Genomic DNA, 12,946 nt, shown 5'->3' with positions numbered 1-12,946 from the left:
TATTAACGAGCTCACGAACACATCTCCGCAGTCACTCCTTCTCTAAATCAGGCGACAGCATCGCCGCTTCTATCGTTGTCCCTGCTCCACTAGACACTTGTCAAGATGGAGGAGGCCCCCAATAAGAGGAACAAAGTGGCCATCCTCATAGACCATGTATGGGTCCTCATCCTCAGCTGTTTGACCGCACGCTCCTTGTGTAGTTGCAAGTGTGTCTGTCGCTCCTGAAATAGCCTCATCTCGGGATTCGAGTACCATAAGGAGCTACCCAGATTCTTGCTAGATTCTTCTATCATAGTTGGAAATGCAAACGCAACTTCACCAGCATCAAAGGTGAATACCCCTCCTTGTCCTTCTTGCCCTTCCCCATTCAGGATATCATGATCTCAGATTGCTCTGGGGCATCATCCTCTTCTGGTACTCTGGGTTTTGCTATGTTGTCTGCAATCCAGTGACTAAGAAATGGTTGCTACTGCCAGGTAGCAACCATTCTTGTGGTTCAGCTCGCTTGGGGTTCAATCCGACAGTCTCCTCACACTTCCATGTATTTGAATATAGGATCAACGATGATGACTCCTTAGGTGTCAACATCTACTTATCTAAAACTGGAGCATGGATCTTTAAAGAATCTGAATGGGGCGAGGGTATTATAGTATCCACATATGGAAAAGGTGTGTTTGTTAATAGTTTTATGCACATGTTGGAGTTCACCTAGATAGTTGCTCTTGATTTGGAGGGAAAGACATGGAGGAAAATTCGTAGGCCAACTGGTGATGCAATCTCCATCCATGAAGCTCAGGGGCAGTTGTGTTTATGTACTACTGATACTTTGAATAGGTATGAGCTTTCAATCTAGATGCTTGAAGACTACTGGTACTAGTAAATGTACATTGAAGTATAAGGTGATCACGTTGGAGCTATTTGGAAAGAAGAATATTGAAATTAGGTACCGAGGTTTGTGATGCGGCCTATAGAGTGATTGTAGTTCATCTAGAATGAAATTTGATTTTTCTTGTTGGGAAGGACAAATCACTGCTTGTATATGACATGAACCGTAGTAAAGTTCATGTCCTCCCTGCCTGGGCCATCGGCTATCCTAGAAGTACCTAGAAACTATTATGTATGAGCGGCGGACCTCACTATCTTCCTTATGTTCTCTTGTTCATGGAGTCATTAGCAGAGCAGTAAAGGTGCATATGTTGTATTTTGTTGTAATTACGTCATGCGCCTTTGTTCTATATATAGGCCAATTTGGGCTTCATAACTAAAGGAATGGTGTGTTGAATATTATTAATTGGGCTACTTTGTGCAGTTGGAGTCTGAGTGCTTTTGAATAATTTTTCCGCATTGGCTAGGAGGAAGAAGAGGGGTTCCATGGTGCATTGCCTACCAATTTGAATTTTGCCTAGCACATAGGAGTGCCACATAGGAGGAGCACAGCTATGTCATTTTGTTATGTAAGTATTAGAGATCAGTATCTTTAGTTTATAATCTATGTACCGCTTGTGTTAGGACATCAGTTGAGAAAGATATTATGGTAAGTGTCCATTGTTATTGTAAGAACATGGTTTATGAATGCAATGATTATATTTGTATGCTTTGTGTTTAGTAAGCTATTAAGGGTCATTTATTGTTTTGTTATCACCACCGTCGTTGGTGGTGCAAACGTCCAACACCGTCGCTATACGTATTATGCGACAGGGATAAAAGTGTATCACCGCCGAATCGTTTAGTAACCCGACATTGACTAAACGATCATCAAAGGTGGATCATGGTGCAAGGCGACGGTGACTATGACCTTTGTATTAATGATTCATACGCTGAAAGCGACGGTGATGTTTACCTCTACAAACATCTCGGTCATCGAAGCGACAACGAAGCTAGCACCGTTGTAGGGTCGAGATGGCGAACTAGAGGGGGGTGAATAGTCCTTTCTAAAAATTAAACACGCTGACTAACCGAGACAAATGCGAAATTAAAACTATCGGTCTAGCCAAGACTACACCCCTCTATCAGAGTTCACAAGCACCTTATAAAAGATCCTAATTAAGCAACTAAGGTGTCGGGCTAGCTAGAACTCACCTAAATAATTCTAGAAGCAAGGTCACACAAATCTATGCAACTAGTACTCAAGCAACCAGAGATCTCCTACACATGCTAGTATGTAAAAGCACAAAGCTCCTAAGCTCACTAGCAATGCTCAATAACAAGGCTACACAAGCCAAATGAGAGAACTCAAATTACTTAGCTACATAAACTAAGTAATGTGACTAACAAGGCTACTCAAGCCAATTAGTCACGTAAGGGAGCTACTTCTATGCTACACAAGCAAGAAGGTAACTAGCAAGCTACACAGCTAACTAATTATAAGAGCAACTACACAAGTACAATATATATGAAAGTAAATACAAGCTTGTGTATGGGGATTGCAAACCAATGGGAAAATGATGACATGATGATTTTAATCCTGAGGTTCACTTGGTTGCCACCAAGCTAGTCCCCGTTGTGTCGACCGCTCACTTGGTGGTTCGATGGCTAATTAGCATCACCCGCCAAGCCCACATATTGGGCACTGCAAGAACCCACCCTAAAAGTGAGGGTAGCTCAATGACATGCTCTACTAGAGTTGCTCTTCGTGGCTCCCGCAGGGGGAGCACGATACCCCTCACAATCACTTCTCTGAAGCACCGCACAATCTTCTTTGCGTACTTCAATGGAGACCACCACCAAACCGTCTAGGAGGTGGCAACCTCCAAGAGTAACAAGCACCATTGGCTTGTAACTCGAACACCTAGTGCCACTTGAAGCAACCTCACAAAGCAATCACACTAGAATCACTCAGTCACAATCGATTCGCATTCTTGCAAGCACAAGTGAGTTAGAGGGTTCTCCTAGCACTCCCCAAGCATGGGCACTAAGTTCCAAGGGTGCCAAGCATGTGCCAAGGCCAGGCACACACTGCTTTTATAGCCCCAAGGGCTAAAATAGTTGTTACCCCCATCAACCTGATTTCTGCGCACTGACCAGACTCGCCGACCGGACTCACCCTAGAGTCCGCTCTAGAGTCCGGTCTAGAGTCCGGTCATGCTGTACTCGCCACATGCACTAGACGTTTGAATGTTATTGTTGGACGCCAACGGCTCCCAACGTGCGCAAACAGACTCTACGTTAGGTCGATCGACCGGACTCGCCATCACCCAGCGTTCGGTTGCGAATAGAGAGGTTCTAAAGAGGTTTTTCATCGACCGGATGCATCTGGTCAACACTGACCGGACTCGCCGCAGCGTCCAGTCGCTTTCCCTCATCATTTCTAGGCCCAAAATAGTGGCACGGGTGCGTCCGATTGCACCCAAGTGCTAGCGTCCGATCGCAGCCCCAAAACAGCCCTCACAGGAACACTGACCAGACTCGTAGGTGCTGACCGGACTCGCGTCTGGTCCAGCGTCTGGTCACTAACCTTTCATTGTTAAAATGACTATATCTCTTAGCTCTGAACTCCAATTTCAATGATTTTGGACATTTTGAAAAGTTTACCTAGAGGGCTACACATCCCACTTGCATATTTGATCCAAAGCATAATGGATCAATGTAGAATTCCAATCCAAGGACCATCCTAAAGTTCAGAGCACACCAAAAAAACCTCTCTCTCTTCTCAAGTTAATCTAATACAACTCCAACAACTTCTCCTTTGCAAATGTGCCAATACCACCAAGTGTACACCACCAAGTGCAAGTGTGTTATTATTTTCATAAATATTTTTTCAAAGGATTAGTCACTCATTTCACCATGCTACTCGATCCTAGCAACGATGTAGAGTTAGATCACACGAGTGGCACTAGATGACCGATATGCAAACAAGTTTGTCCCTCTTGATAGTACGGTCATCTATCCTAAACCTAGTTATAAACTTCTCTACACACTTATGACCGGTGAAATGAAATGCCCTACAAATATACCTTTGCATTCCGCATTCCATTTCATCTCCTTCAGTGTTGATGCAACAAATGCACCAACCATGTCATAAATGATATAATCCACTTCATATCATCACATGACCTTGTTGGTTTATCGATCTTGATCTCACTGCTTTTCATCATTGCCTTCGTCCATCGGCATCAAGTCTTGCTCAAGCTTCACCGCCACGCGGTCCATCGCTTCAAAGCCTCCAACTTGCCCTTCACGCTTGCAACCGGTCCATCAAGCCAAATCTTGTCTTTGATCTTCTCCACCTTAGTCACATGACTCCATGTCATGTCTCATATGCAATGAGCTCCTTCATCACATGTGTGAGCCTTGCAACAAATCCAAGTCATTTTCACCTCCATGGCATATGTTGATCACACAAGTGTTCCTATGGACTAATCACCTATGTATCTCACATTTAAACACATTAGTCCACCTAGGTTGTCACTCAATTAGTAAAACCAAACTATGGACCTTTCAACCATAGACAGTCGCGTCAAAATACAAAGCATGGTGCTGATGACCACTACACTAGCCGTTGATGTGCCCACACGACGTGATGATAGCCTCCACACAGGCGGATCGTTTGCCAATGCGGTGGTGTTAGTGTATACCCATAGACGGGTTGTGCTCCAATGCGACGGAAGTAAGGACCTTATCACGGATGGATCATAAGCCAATACGGTGGTGTAGTGTACACCGCAGTTGGTCTCATATTCCGATGGTGATGGTTATGATCATCACTGCCGACAGCTTAATGTCGAGGGCAAAATGTGGCTGCGGTAGGAGTTACGACGTGGCTGTGAAAGCTCTGAGTGTAATAGTGATTTTGTGCCAGCCTTTCCACCTACTCATGATGATCCTAAGGCTCGGGATGGTGATGGGACAGACAAAGACAGGGATATGGAAGGACCTGATACAGAACTGGCCACTAAGAAGCAGAAGAATCCATCGACATCTGGACAAGAGGAGGATGAACCGGTGCCAATGCAAACAGCTATAATGATGCCTTCGGGAAGCAACCACCCTCCATTTTTTTCTCCTTAGGTTACCTGTTCATCACCTATTCTGGTGACTCCACTATCGCCAGGGGCTGAAACTAGGCGGTTGATGATGGCGCAGTAAAAATTAGCTCGAGTTTTAACGCACTGGTGGTGGGGCAATGAGCTTGATGCCAAATCAATCGAAGGATAGTTTGCCTCCTAACACTTCTACTAGGAGTGCTGAACTGCAGCTGCAGCCTTCACCTGATGTTGAACTGCACCAACCCGTTGTAGTTGATGAGGACCTGCAGACCAGCGAGCAGCATTTTATTGAGCCTGCTGATTCACCAAAATTGTTGCAGACTGAGAGCAGTACATGCAGCCCACATGTGCTGCCAACAGAAATGAACAAATCTGCTCCTACTACTCTGAGTATATTATCTGGTAATGATTCTAATTTGGCAAAGGATATTTATGATAATTCAGTTTACCTTATGTTGCAGCACGTGAACTAATGTTCAGTCTGCGGATGGTATTACTGTTGTAGAAAGCGATGGCTAACCATAGGGGTACGCCACAATCGCCGTCGACTTCTCAAGTCAAACATATAGGTATGTTAGACACAATTTCTTTTACCTCTTTTGCTACTCTAACCAATGATATTTGTGTTACAAATTTAAGTAATTTGGATTTTAATTTGGGAAACAGTAGTAGTAAAGTTAACATGTATATTAATGCTCTAAAACATATTGAGATCGATAGAACTAGTGTCACATCCAGTAAGAAAACACAAATAGTAGGTGACTTAAAAGCCTCTTCTAGTAAACTAAATCTCTTGGATACAAGTGATGATGAGGGTGCTGAACCAGATAGTGCTCTACTCGCACACTTGGTTAGAGATGTGTCTGAAGTAAATTTTGATGATGTGGACCTATTGACATAAGAATTTGTGATCTCATGGCAACCATAAGAAAATCAAAATCTAATTCAAGAGGATCACAAAACCCGGAAGGGTGGGAACAAAAACAAAAAAAAGTTTCTCCATGAAAGGTTTTTTTCAGGTCTCTTAGACTTGGCTAAATGCCGGTACATTTCAGAGGCAGTTAGCGATCATGAGCTTGATTTCATTTCTGTAATGGAGACTAGGAAACAAGACATGTCAAATAAGAATTTGTCATGCTTTTGTAGTGGTGCAGATTGAGTTGATGTGTAGCACCCAGTTTTAAAGACAAAACCGGATACACACCATATGTGAGCCAAACAAATTAATGTGGAAAAAATTGAAATACACAACTTTCTATAACTAAATTTGCAAAAACTCAAATTAGTCTTGTCAAGTTTTATACAAATATTAAATTATTTATTTTATTTAGTGTTTTCTATTCACAACCCAAAATTGAAAATTTGGGGTGTTACATGGTGGAGTTGTCCAAACAGACCCTAAATTCCACCACACCCTGGTCTCGTATTTCTTATTTATCATGTGTTAATTCTGTTGACGTAACATCCTAGTGATGCTGTTTACCTTTTGAGTTCGCTTCAGCATTAAAAACGCTCGCTACTCTCATGGTCAAGCATACTCGATTTCCTTGGGCAGAAGAGGGGAAATTGATAGTGGCTGAAGGATCCAAACAGAAGCAGATGGGAAAATACGATGTATGTGAACACCTTAGTTCTTATTTTTCTCAAGCTTAATAATTTGATCCAAAGTTCTTTCTTTCACAACATTTAATCAATTTGCTTGGCATCAGCATTTAATCTGTTGTTACTCAAAATAATACTGCAACTTAACTATAGGCCTATAGCAATATGTCAATACTCAATTTTAGGATAATATCTCTTAAACCACGTGGCCTGTCGTATTCATTCTTAAACATGCCACTAATTGAGCTCATCTTAATACTAATTATATTTGGAGCTTTCAGTGAAATTATCCTTTTCTGCAAGAGTATGTATAATCCAATTGTGCACTTTCTTATACATACTCCAGAGAATTGGCAAAAGACTAATTCTTAATTCTTATAAGTGACCGAATGATTCTTTTGGTGCCTCATCAGTAACTTAAAATTCTTTGGCACCTTCAGGTGGACCTATTTTGGATTAATAAACTAATATTTTTGTCAGATATCCCGATGCCAAGTCTAGACTAGTATTGACTTAGCATTCTTAAAGTTAATGACAGTCGAAACATATGGAACATCTTCCTCTTCAACTGTTACTTATTCTTAAAATTATTTGGGATAATTAATCTTACTACGTTGTGCAACTGTGCAAATAAACAGGCATGACATTACTTATTCAAACTCTATCACTTAAGCATTCATTTGATATCCTTTTGTGATAGTCCTAGTACTCAATTGGTTCTGTATTGGTATATTTCAATAGCCAAAAACTCAATGACTTCATCAAAATATATCATATTAAAAATTTGGGTGAGTAGAAAACTCTTATGTGACATTTCTATTGCCACGTAAGTAAACTTCACCCATGTAGAGTATTAGAATAATAATGTTTTTCACCATTTCTTATAAACATAATTCTCCACTTAATGAAATTCTAAACCATAGTGAGGTATGTTCTTAGTTTTAATCTTACAAAACTCTCTTCGAAGCCACCCATAAAATTGTAGACCCTTTTATAGCCTACTAGTTTTGACTTCGTTAGAAAACTTATTAATACCCGCACTTTATATATATATTTATGGACCTAAGCTCATAAAATTGCTTAGTTTAGAATAACAAATCTCCTCTTCTGATGTGACCATCTTATATATTTATCATGGATTACAAACAATTTATTAACAATAGAGGTTTACTTATGCGTCTAATTATCAACTAATGCTTGCTACATATATATGTTGTGGCTTACTCTTGAAATCCACAATAGAAATTGTAGTAATTTAAATGGAGGTATACTAATGACTTATGGCACAAACTAAGATATTTATGTCTTCTTGAGTCATTGATACAGAAAACTAAACCCGTATCTCTCCAAGATTTAATTTTCCTCCTTTGTGAACTCCCACTAGCTCCCACTTATTCTTGCATTCTCTAGGGACACATTCATTACATAACTTAGCGAAATAGTTATAACAGTAGAAAATACAATCCCATGGACTTTGCTTCCACTGATTTCTGTGTTCTCTAGGAGCATAATCAGGGTGCCATGTGGACAGCTCATTTACTTAGAATCTCATTTCTTATCCTTAGCTAGACTGTACATATGTCTTGCTTAGGTTTTGCCCAGTAAAACTTTTATGGTCAAATATTCATCAATCAATGTTGGCCAGAATGACAAACATAAGACATATAAGTCTCCAAAAACAAGCTCTATGAACTAGTCTAATCAACGTTGGCCAGAATAAAATAGAACAAGATACTTGATGAAAATGCAAACACTAATCAGCTTTGGCCAAAAATAGTGAAAGCAAGTCATACTTCAATTAGAGACTAATGTTAGACTTAGGGACAAAAGTTAGTATGAATTATTTATTTCTCAAGTACCATGCTTTAAAATATTATTGAATAGAGCATCTCTTTCCTGATAAGACTCCCCTTCAAAATGTCGCTTAATAGTAGTGACACAATTTCGACAAGGTCTCATCATCTTGACTAATGATTAACTTAAAGATAAAACTGACATAAAGAAAACTCATATTACAGGAAATAAATCTCTTTGCCAACTAATAAGAAAAATCATAATGGAATAAATTTGATGATGTGTCCATAAACTCCAAACTCAAGAAATTTTGTTCAGAATACAATGGATTTATCAAAAACTAAGATAACTTATGCATCATCAAAAGCTAAACTTAAATCTGATCTAATGCGAAGCTCCAAGGTTCGACTTCATATTTATTCCATCAATGGCTCCTTAGACTTTTCTCCCCTTTCTCCCCTTTCACTTATGGTTGGCAAGACCTGAAGGAGAATTTAAGATATGCATTATTGCACCTTAGTTAATCCACCATATGTTGGGGAAATATCTTAAATAAAACTTATGAGACAACTCAAGTTACTTGTCTTTCGAAGCCATTCTTATACTTATCATCAATGGTAACTTGCAAAATTTGCAGACCATTGAAAACTTATCATTTTGAGCATGTTTGGTATGGTTTTCTGGCATAGAACTCATAAGGCAATTTGCCATAAACTCATTTGACACATCTAATCCAAGTGCCTTCAATTCATAAGCCATATCAAACAAGATTTTAACGTGGTTACCCAAACCACTTATCCCATCATATCGGGAATTAATTAATTTATCAAAAAGGAAAACCTTTCTAAAGTGTGCTTTTATGGAGTTGTGAAACCCCTTAGCACTTAATCCCTTGGAGTTCTTTTCATTAGAAAGAAACCTCCTCATCATCTTATATAGAACTACAGTTACTTCATACCATAGTTTTTCTAAAACTATGCGATCCAAACAGGCACTATATGATGATAGCCAACAAACTTTAGCAATAACAAATTTGGCCTTTAAAATAATAATAAAGCGACAAAAAAATCATGAAGATACAAATACAAACATATTAGGAAGCAAGTGAAAATAAAAGGCATGCATTCCACCAGTGAAAAGTAAACTCTCTTAATGTGGAAAACTTAACTATGCCCTGAATATCTTACCTGCATTCTTTTTTTTGAGAAGTAAATACATTGATAGCACAAAAAAAGTGTGATGTTGCATTTGCTGTGTATGGTACCTAGACCAAGAGGGTTTTGATTTGGAATCACTTGAGCATTTTCAGCGTTCTGTTGGGTCTTTGTTGGAATTTCCATGGACAGCATTTTCAGAGAAATCTTTCGCAAATAATCAGACTGAGTCATACAAAAGAGAAGATTTAAGTTGTGGTTTTGCATCAATACAATTTACATGAGCAAGATGCATGGGCCCATGATATTTTGGTACCACACCTCCTAAGTATGACTAGCACAGTATCCATGCATTGCCCCATAATGTGTGTTAGCATGATAAAAAGATGCTAAAAGCATTCTAAAGTTGACCTAAAAGCCTTTCAGATTATTCATAGATCAAACTTTTATATCATTGACCTACCCCATGACTAAACATTCTAACTCTGTACAGGAGCGTACTAGAGTTAGATTAAATGTACCTGGTTGATGGCTGCAGTATAGATTTTCTCTTCAAATCGCACGGCAATTTTGTGAAGCTCACCCAGCCCCTCTGGCACTGATACTGGCAGATGCTTCTTCAGAGTCTCCATTCTACATATACAATGCAAATGTTATATATTGAGAGATACACTAAAAAAATGTGTTTGATTACCATTTAATTAGCCCAGTAAACCAGAAACTCCAGTACATGTACATAAATAGTGTACTAGTGGCAAAAGTGGCATGAAATTTGTGGACCACTAATGCACATACATATGGTTGAACTAAGCCTTACTGAATGCTAAAAGCTCCCACACAAGGTGAGGGTCTAGGGAAGGGGACTTTTAGATGGTTTTACCCTTGCTTATTTTGCAAGGAGGTTGACACAAGTGGAGACAGTCACTAGTCTGCTGCTGCGCCTCAAGTATTGGGTTGTCGCATTCTACTCCCATGCCTTAAAAAAACTCAAATGTACATTAATGTCTCCTCTCGTGGCTGACGAAAAACAAAGAGTAGTCACATGTGCATACGCAAGAGTAGTCACCTCGTGCCATAAGGCACACTCGTGAAGTTCTTGATGATGAATGCTTGTACCCTCGCCTCTTGTGATGGTCTTCTTCTTCACTTGAAGAATCATCCCTTGACCTTATTGATATGAGGGCTTTGTCCTTGCACTGCCTTCTTCTTTGTCTTGGGTGTGGGCTTGTTTGGATAAACTTACATAAAGTGTCCCAACTCACCTCATCTATAGCATCCTTTCTTTCTTTGCTCATTTCTTTGATTAGTGAAAATGAAATCTTGAATTTGGATGGGCACACCCTTGACATTGAGCCTTTGGATCATTCTCTCCACCTTGTTGATAAGTTTGATTGATTCTTCATCAAGGTCGAAGGTAGAGGAGGAATATTGATCATCATCACTTGATTCATCATCATCATCATCCTCATCTTCTTCTTCATCTTCACTTGAGGAGCTTAAGCTTGAGCTTGACTCAACTTGCTTGCCCTTCATCTTCTTTTTCTCACTACATATGAGAGCTTTGCCTTTGCTTGATGAAGATGCTTCTTCTTGACCCATCTTGCGTGACATTTCAAATACCACTATCTTGCCAATGACTATGGCCGGGGTCATAGTGCTCAAGTCCTCCATGTTATGAAGGATGGTGATGATGCTTGCATATTTCTTTTGTGGTAGCACAGAGATGATCTTCCTCACGATGTCTGCATCATCTAGCTTCATTAATCCTATTGAATGGAGCTCATTGATAATTAGATTCAAACGAGAATACATATCGCGAACAAGCTCATCATCATTTATTTTAAAGGACATAATTTTGTTTAGCTAGACAATGTTTTTGTTCACGAACATTAGTTGTGCCGTCATGGAGCTCTTGGAGTTTTAACCAAATTTCATGTGCTATATTTAAAGTGAACACTTGGTTAAACACATCCATGCTAAAAGACTTAAACAAGCAATTTTTAGCTCTAGCATTGAAATTAATTTCTTTTTCTTCACTCTTTGTGGGTTTATCGGGATTCTTAATAGGTTTCATCCCATCACGAGTGACTCTCCAAACACCCAAATCTACCGCCTCAAGGTGACAGGCCATTCTAGCTTTATAGTAGGGGAAGTTAGTGTCGTCAAAGTACGAAGGCCTAGAGGTATCCATCCCAACCACTCTAAATAGCGTCGGCTCAACGGTGATGAAGCCAAAGGTCCAAATTGAGCCAACTGGCTCTGATACCAATTGAAAGGGGACCGTGATACCTAAGAGGGGGGGGGGGGTGAATTAGGTAACTTAAAACTCTAACTCTAAACTATGGCTTCTTTTTTTCTACCCTTAGCAAAACATATGCAAAAGATAAACTATCTAAATGTGCAACTACGGTTTTGCTAGTGTGTTGCTATCTCTACCGTAAAAAGAGTTATGCAAGCAATGTAAATACGGAAGCTAAAGAGTAGGGTAGAGATATGCAAACTCCCGTCGACGACTCCGGTATTTTTACCGAGGTATGGAGAATCGCGCAAGCTTCCTCCTAGTCCTCGTTGGAGCCCCTCGCAAGAAATCTCTCATAAGGGCCAAGCTCCCGGTCGGGTAACTCCGTGGATAGCCCCGGGCCTTCCCTATGCATAAGTGGGTCTCCGGTGTGCCTTCTGGCAAGCCTCTCCCGGACCGCTCCCCACCGTCTTCACTGTCAAGCTTTCGACCGAACCACCACGGGCCTTGTTCCCTTCGGTACACGATGGAGGCCACACCACAAACGCGATTGGTGTGATCTCGCAAGACTACAAGCCCCTCCAATGTATAATAATGGTGCACGCAAGCACCGAATGGTAAGAGGTATGCAAACCTCACTAAACACTAGGCCTAAACCTAGAGCAAGCACATAAGCGGTGGTCTAATCAATCTAAGCACTTCGCAAAGCACCTACGCTAATCACCTAATGAATCAGTAGCACTATGCAAGTGGAGATCACTAAAATAGTGTACTAACACCCTTGGTATGTTTCGTCAGCTCTACTATTTCCAAATGGCCGGTTGGGGGTCTATTTATAAGCCCTACTGAGAAAGTATCCATTGAGGACGAAATCCCGCTTTTCTGCTACTGACCGGGCGCTGCTGTCATCCTGACCAGACTTGTCTAGTCGTCCCGACCGTTAGAGCGCGCGATCAACTGATCGGACGTTGATGGCGTCCGGTCACATGCCACCGGACGCGTCTGGTCGTAACTTCGCCGCTCTAGAACCTCTCTGTACTCGATCGGACGCTGCAGTTCCTATGTCTGGTCGATTAGCTGTCAGCGTCCGGTCAGTGCTGAGTGTGTTGCCAGGATGATGAACAGTGTCATTGGTGTGTCCGGTCACTTTCAGTCCTCAGCGTCCGGTC

This window comes from Miscanthus floridulus, chromosome 13 (assembly GCF_019320115.1).
Source record: "Miscanthus floridulus cultivar M001 chromosome 13, ASM1932011v1, whole genome shotgun sequence".
NCBI classification, from domain to species: Eukaryota; Viridiplantae; Streptophyta; class Magnoliopsida; order Poales; family Poaceae; genus Miscanthus; species Miscanthus floridulus.
The sequence above is the reverse complement of the archived record's forward strand: the minus strand, read 5'-3'. Positions refer to the sequence as shown.